Genomic DNA, 8047 nt, shown 5'->3' on the forward strand with positions numbered 1-8047 from the left:
CCGCCGCCGCCGCCGCCACCTCTGCCTCGCCTGCCACCGGGGTTTGTATGAAAACACCCGGCGGCGGGCGGCGAGAGATCCGCCGTACGCCCAGAGAGCAGCCGCTGGCCCTGCGGGCGCCGAGCCGGGTGATGCGGCTCTGCGCAGTCCTTGCCTGCGCCCTCTCCTGAGCCGGTGAGCGCCCCGCCGCCGTCCGCACGTCCGGGCTGGCCGACCCTCGGCCGTGGACTTCCCGCGGCTTTCCCGCCCACCCGGTGCCCCTCTGGTTTCCCGGGGCTGCGGCGTCCCGGGGGCAGGACAGGGTGGGAAAGAGCAACCCCAGGCCCGCCGCGGTCTGCGCCTTGGGACCCTCCGTTCTTCACCTGACAGGTTGTGTAACGCGTGTCTTTGCGGGGTGGACTGGATCTTAAATCTCTTGATGGGCTGGGGCTTTTGCTAGTGTCTGGAAAACGCTCCATCCCGTTCCTACCTACGAACACTCTGCATCCCCCCCTCCCCGCCATCGCCACGGAGGATCCTCGGCGCGGTCTCCTAGCAGAGGCGGCCCCGCTGCCCTGCCCTTTCTCTCGGGCCCCGAGCGCGCGTCGCCGCGGTGCAGCGCGGAGCAGAGCCAAGGGGGGGCGGCGGGCCAGGGGCGCGCGCCTCGCTTCTCCACCCATCCCAGTACCCACCCCAGCACCCACCCCCTAGGTGTGCCGAACTTCTACGTGGGGTGGGTGTGGTGTAACATCAGCAATGGCTAGGTTTGCTTTCTCTCAGTGAGTGCTTTGGCCTGAAGTGTATTCTCTGTTTACAACTTGTCGCCTTGTGGGTTTGATTTGAACTTGAATCAGATCGTCCTAGATGACAGTGCAGAGTTTCTCTACAGTCTTCCTTCCTGAGTTGCGGGTTCTTAACTGTAAGCGTGCAACTCAAGCAGTTCTGCAACCCTTACTCAAAGGCTTGCTTGTCTCCCTCCTTACCCCGCCCATCCCCGCCCCGCCTTGTGTCGTTTAAACCTATTAGTACCAGTGTAGTTTGTTTCCTTTCCTGGGCATTACTCGTATAGAATGGGGTTTTAATACATCTTAGTATAATTGAGGTAAATGTAGAGAACTTCAAGCCCATTTCTTGTTTTTATATAGCTTGCTCAAGTGCCTTAAGGTCTAGCACTGCTGTTGACCTAATACGTTTTGGCACTTACCGAAAATTTTCTTTGGCATTATTAATTCTGTGTGAGTGTTTTTTTCGTTTGGGATTCAAAATTGTAGCGATGTTTGTAATGCATGGCAATTTGTAGTTATAAAGGACTTTAACAATCTTTTGATCACTCATTTTCACTTATGTTTTACCTGTGTTGTAATCTTAATGTAAATCAAGTTATCACTTTCTCAAATCTCTGAATTCCTCTTCTAAATTGTCTTTTTTCCTGAGAAGGCCAGAAAGTTATTTTTATAATCGTATTGTGGAATGTTTTCAGTTCAGTAGACCAAAAAAGTAGTCGTTTATTTAAGGCACTTTAAATGGTACATATTTTAAAACGTGTGCCAAACTTCAAACCGAACTCTGGAATCGCTGTAAGCATGTCCTGTGTAATTACTGAGATAGTTATTGGTTTCTTAACCACTCCTTATTTCTCATCCTTAAGCAGAGTTGTAATGTGACTTATTCAGTTTCATATTCCATTTTTCTTGAGTTAAGTTCTATAGTGAAGTTTTAAGTTCATTTTTAATGACCTCAGAACTCTGCCTTGAATTGCTTCCACACACATTTAGAACTGCGGTCTCACTCAGAACTCTGAAATGAATGGGGTAGACTTAGAGTTAACCTTGTAGTTAGCCAACACTACAGAACATTTAAGTATATTAATGTAATTTAAGGGAAGCAATTTTTATAAAGCTTTTTCCAATTGACTTGAGGCGTTATTTTCCTTAGAACAGTCTAGCTAGGATATAATGGTTTTATCTCCAATAGCAGAGGGAAAAGAGGTCCAAGAGTTGTGAAATTATCTAATTTGTATTCTACAATTATTTATTTGACATATTTTTTATGTTAAAAAAATATCTCCACAGTGTTCACCTTCCAACATTTACTCTTCTTGCTTGAAACCCCTCAGTATCTAGAAGTTGAACAGTGCGTCACTAGTAAAGGATGAACCTGTCAGAATGCTCTCTGCAAGTTGGGAACTTCCCTTAGGCAGTGGGTCTTGGTGTAAACAGAAATTGTTTAGAGCTGGCACTGAATTTAAACTTTATATATTATTGTTGGTTACATTATCTGTATCCTGTAATGTAGTGGCTAAGGGGTTGGGCCTCAGAGCAAGACTGGCTAGGTTTGGATCCTGGCTTTGCTTGTTTGCAAAGAATCAAGATATTTATCTTATTTGTACTTCAATTTTCTCAACTCCAAAAATGGGATAATGGTGGTTATACCTTTCAGATGATATTGAATGTTAAATGAGCTAATACTCATAAAGTACTTAGCCTGGCACATAGTTAAGTGCTCAGTAAATATTACTGCTACTGCTTTTCTTCAGTTTTTCAAGGGATTTAGTAAGCTGAAGAAGGACTTTGGTTTGATGGAGCATTATTAGCGCAGATCAATTCCTCTAAGACCCATTCGCTCCTTTGAGACTCAGTGAGAGCTTAGTCTTACTGTCCTGCTTTGGAAACATATAATCTAGTTTTAAATAGAACAGCTGGACTCTGAGCGAGGTGTCCTGAGATGCTGCTGGAGAGAAGCTGAAGTATCCCTGTATGTCCCTTCTGACAGAACCTTGGATTGTCTCCCTCGTGGTAGTGGCTGCTATTTTAATCACCTGTTTTTGAGTATATGATTGCATTTCTTTGACTGTCATGTGATGCTATAAAAAATATTATCTATCAAACTATTGATGGGTATATATGTGTTTAGTTGATCAAGATATTGCATATTTCCAGGATATACAAAACTACTTTCATCTGAGCATTCTTTTTTTTTTGTTTTCCTCATTATTGATATTACATAGAATGAGGTTAGTTTTGATTTGACATTGTCTTCCTTTTCAGCTTTCATGTAATTTTCCTAGGAAAGTTTTTTTTTAATTTAATGGTTTTATGTATTTCTTGCTCTTGGTTTGTAGGAACCTAATATTAATATTCTGTTCTTTAAGTTAGATGTTTTGAAACTTTTAGTCTCAGGACCCTTTTATACTCTTAAAAAGTTATTGAGGACCCCAAAGAGCTTTTGAGTCTTTTCTTTTTCCTTAGTTAATCTGCTAAAGGATTGTCAATTTTGTTAATGTTTTCAGAGAACCAACTTTTGGTTTCATTGCTTTACTCTATTATTTTTCTATCCTCTATTTCATTTATCTCTGCCATAACTTTTATTTTCTTCTGCTAGCTGTGTTTAGTTTTCTTTTTTCGAGTCCCTTAAGGTGTAAAGTTAGTCGTTGACTTGAGATCTTTTTTTTAATGTAAGTGTTTATAGCTGTAAATTTCCCTAGTCTCACTTTCTCTGCATCCTATAGATTTTGTTATGTTGTGTTTTTGTTTTCATTTGTCTCTTAAGTATTTCTAATGTCGCTTGTGATTTCTACTTTGTCTCATTGGTTGCTTAAGAGTGTGTTATTTAATTTCCACAAGTATGTAAAATTTCCAGTTTTCCTTCTGTTATCGATTTCTAACTTTATCTTGTGGTTGGAGAAGGTACTTTGTATAATATCTTTTTAAGTCTATTGAAACTTAAAGTTGTAGCCTGACATATGGTGTATCCTGGACAATGTCCCATGTGCTCTTGAGAAGAATGTGTATTCTGTTGTTAGGTAGAGTGTTTTATGTATGTATGTCTGTTATCTCTAGTTGGTTTATTGTGTTGTTTGAGTCCTCAATTTCTTCTTTCTGCTTGTTCTATCTATTATTGAGAATGGGATATTGAAGCCTCCAACTATTATTGTAGAATTGTCTATTTCTCCCTTTAATTCTGTCAATTTTTGCATCATATATTTTGATGGTCTGTTATTAGGTGTGTGAATATTTATACTTGTTAAATCTCCTTGCTCTCTTGAACTTTTTATTAATACATAGTGTCTGTCTTTGTTCCTTGTAACATTTTTTTGATCTAAAGTCTATTTTGTCTTTAGTATAATCACCCCTGCTTTCATTAGGTTACTGTTTGCATGGAATATCTTTTTCCATCCTTTCACTTTCAATCTATTTGTGCCTTTGTATCTAAAGTGAGTCTTTTAGAGAGCATATAGTTGGGTCATGTTTTTTTTTTTTCTTTTTTTCTTGATCCATTCATTATGCTAATCTCTGACATCAGATTGGAGAGTTTAATCTATTTACATTTAAAGTAATTACTGATAAGGAGGGACTTCTGTTGTTTTGCTGTTTGTTTTTTTATATGTCTTGTAGCTTTCCAGTCCCTCGTACCTTGAATATTTTGATTCTTATTGTGATATTAGTGAGAGCTGACTTTGGCAATGGTACTTTCCTTAAAACAAACAAACAAAACTTAAACCATTTTAAGGAGTCAGTCATAGGTTAGAGGCAGGGGAAAGGTGTACTTCAAGGTAAGAATATTAATCTCATCTATCACCTATATAGCATTTCAGTCTAAAAATAGTCATTCAGAATCTTGGCATTTAAGTCTAAAAATAGTCATTCGAATCTGAGTTGGGGGAGAGTTATTTTAAATAAACTAATTAAATTGAAGTGTAGTGGGATTCTGCTCCCCCAACAATATGATCTTATTATTTTTAGCATAATTATAGCATCACATAGCAGAACAAATTAGACCTTTTGTAAGAGCTAGAACATCTTTTGTGAAGTAGTGTGCGAGCCATCCAAACTTGTGTTTTTAATGAAGATGCATGATGAATATATAGGTTTACTCTTACCCACATTTTTTAATAAAATTAGTGACAGTAATATATATGAAATAAATTTACCTGTTTTCTGATTGTGCTAAAACATTCATAAATTAATCAGTGAATATCATTGAGTAAGGTAACTAGATGAAAATATCTACCTTAACATAGTTATTTAGAGTAGATTAATTAACACAGACCGTGTTTAGTGTATATATTTCTCTCTTAATTTAAATGGTTATAATCTCTATCTACTTATTGCTGGGAATGTTACTCTTTTATTTACATAAATGTTATTTTTTACTCCCCTCAGAGTTTCTCACTTTTTTCTTTAATGATGTTGCCAAGGATATGAGCATTATCTTTGGAATTTTTATTTTTAAAAATTTTTCATCACATTGACATAGCTGGTGTGAGGGGATAGTAGCTCCCTTATGTTCTTGAAAAGTGATTTCTTCCTTTCAGATGGTGAAACAATTAGAGAAACCCAACAAAAGATGATACATTTTCAGTGTAGTTGTTTTCCCATCTCCCAAGGGTTCAACATCCGCAACCAGAACAATATCTAGTATGTGTGTGTGTATGTATGTATGCATGCATGTATGTATCCATCCTCTCTTTAATTCCCCCCTCCCCTACTTCCACCCCTGACCTATGGATGTTGCTGTTTTTCCCCTTAAGAACCCATCTCTGAAGGCGGGGCACCCCCCTATCCCCCCCCGCCAAGCGCTGGGCACCCGGGGCCAGGCGCACCCGGGATGCAAACCTAGGGCCTTCTGCATGCAGAGCAGACGTGCTAACTGCTACACTATGGAGCCACTCACAATATCTAGTATTTAATAGCAAAGGTTATCATTCTTGATTAGAGCAATGTTTCTCAAATGTTTTTAAACAGTGGAAGCTTTTTGTCTAATGCTATCTTGTAGGGTAGTGCTCCCCAACCTTTTTGGCACCAGGGACCTGTGCTCCTATGAGAATCTAATGCTTGATGATCTGAAGTGGAGCTGAGGTGGTGATGCTAGGGCTGGGGAGCAGCTGCAAATACAGATGAAGCTTCACTCTCTCTAGCTTGCCTGCCTGTGCACCTCCTGCTGTGCGACCCAGTTCCTAACAGGCCATTGACTGGTGCTGGTCCAGGTTTGGGGACCCCGGTTGTAGGGAGACCCATTTATAAACAGATGAGAGTAATATAACGAAGTTGTTCTGGTCGAATGGGAACTGGACCAAGTTGCTTAAGCACGGCAAGTCAAAAGAGAATTGTATTTCCTTAGATTGTATGTAAAAGATCTAGATGGGACTTAGGAGTGTGAACAGTGTGATTCTTTGAATTTTTTTTCCCTTTTATTAGCAGTTTGACTTGAAATAAATTTAAAACCATGTGTATTTGAAGAATTTATATATTTAGAATATACAACTTTAGCTTTGGGCTGTGTGTCAGAATTTCTTCTATAGCTTGTTTTGTGGAATGAGAATTAGGACAGTTTACAACGTGTATGAACTTCTGATGCTTTGTGTGTATGCGCACTTTTTGACTTGACTAATGGGCTTGATTTCAGATTTAAGCTAGTGAGAACTGAGGGTTTCAGTTTTTAGATTCCCTGGGTTTTGGAACTAATTCTAGATGAGGAAAATCTTAAAAATTCAGATGCTCTAAAATTTTATACGTTTCTTGAGCTAGAGTATACAAAATTGCTCGCTTTTCCTTGTGTGTGGGCTAGCTTGAGGAAGTTCATTTTGTATGATTTTCTGCTAAGGGAAAGTCCCACATTTAATTTTAGTACAAGCCATCTTTAAATTTTAGTACAAGCCATCTTTAAAAGTCAACTCTTATAGAACTGCCCCCACCCCCGCCCCAACTTAAGAGAATGCATGTTGTGGATTTTTAGGTGACAGCATAGATTTTTAGTAAAGCTTTTTTCCTTTGTTTTTAACCTTTGTTGGATAAATAACTCAGAATATATCTCCTAAAGACCTAGGTGGGTCAGAAATTTTGCTTCTGTGTAAAATGACGTAGTATTCTACCATGGGAAGTAAGCATTGAGGTACAGAAGACATAGTCCCTAACCCTAATTTAGAAATGGTTGAATTATGAAAGTTCCTGCAGAGACTAAGCTTGTTTTCTTTTAAAACAGCTTTGTTGAGATATAATTCACATACCATACAATTCCCTCATTTAAAATATGCAGTTCAGTGGCACTTAGTATATTCACAGAGTTGTGCAACCATCACCACAATTTTAGAACATTTTTACTTCAAAAAGAAACTCAATACGCCTTTAACCTTTCTTCCGACCCCTATCCCCTTGCCCTTCCCCGCCTTGTCCTAGGTAACCATTGGTTTTTGTCTCTGTAGATTTACCTGTTCTGAATATTTCACTGAAATGGAATCTCATAATGATGTAATCTTTCATGACTGGCTTTTTCCACTTAATATTTTCAAGGTTCTTCCAGGTAGCAAACATCAGTACTTTGTTTCTTTTTATCGCTGAATAATACTCCATTGTATAGATATATCACATTTTATTTATCCATTTATCTGTTGATGGGCATTTGGGTTGTTTCTACTTTTAGGTTACTATGAATAATGCTATGAACATTTGTCTACAAGTTTTTGTGTGGATATAGGTTTTTATTTCTTTCGGTATATACCTAGAAATGGATTATTTGAGTCATATGGGCACTTTATGTTTAGCCTTTCGAGGCACTGCTAGCCTGTTGCCAAAACAGCTGTACCATTTTACATTCCCATCAACAATGTATGAGGGTTCCAGTTTCTTCACATCCTTGCTATCACTTATTATCTATATTTTTCATTAAAGCCACTTTAGTAGGTATGCAGTTGTCTCACTGTAGATTAAATTTTTAAATAGTAGTTAGGCATAACAGGAATGATAATTGTCTGAGATGGAATTAATATTACAATTAAAGTATTTAATAGACCGACCTGGGAATATAATCCTCAGTAGCTTTTCTTAACCTTGGCTGTTCATAATTAGTATAATTTCTTAATTGGAAAAATGATGTCACAAATTTATCTAATCTTTGAGGATATTGTACACCCCCCCCCACTTCTTTATTGAAAAAGAAAACAGTGAAGATTCAGTTGTAGAGAATGGAATCTACTTTAGATATCTTAAGAACAGATAGTTTATTTACTGTAGGGTACTAAATAGCTTAGAGAATTGTGGGGATATAGCATTCCTGTCCAATTAAGAGATAG

General features: G+C 38.5%; 1 protein-coding gene across 1 annotated transcript in view; it reads left to right on the plus strand.

Annotated features, from left to right (window-relative positions):
• Positions 1-6: 6 nt before the first annotated feature.
• Positions 7-8047, plus strand: part of AGTPBP1 (ATP/GTP binding protein 1) — a 130041-nt gene continuing 122000 nt past the window's right edge. Inside the window, exon 1 of the mRNA XM_025049711.1 lies at positions 7-174. The gene's annotated coding sequence lies outside the window, so the exon portion shown is untranslated. The remainder of the gene's footprint in view (positions 175-8047) is intronic.

Source organism: Pteropus alecto, unplaced genomic scaffold, assembly GCF_000325575.1.
Source record: "Pteropus alecto unplaced genomic scaffold, ASM32557v1 scaffold206, whole genome shotgun sequence".
Classification (NCBI taxonomy): domain Eukaryota; kingdom Metazoa; phylum Chordata; class Mammalia; order Chiroptera; family Pteropodidae; genus Pteropus; species Pteropus alecto.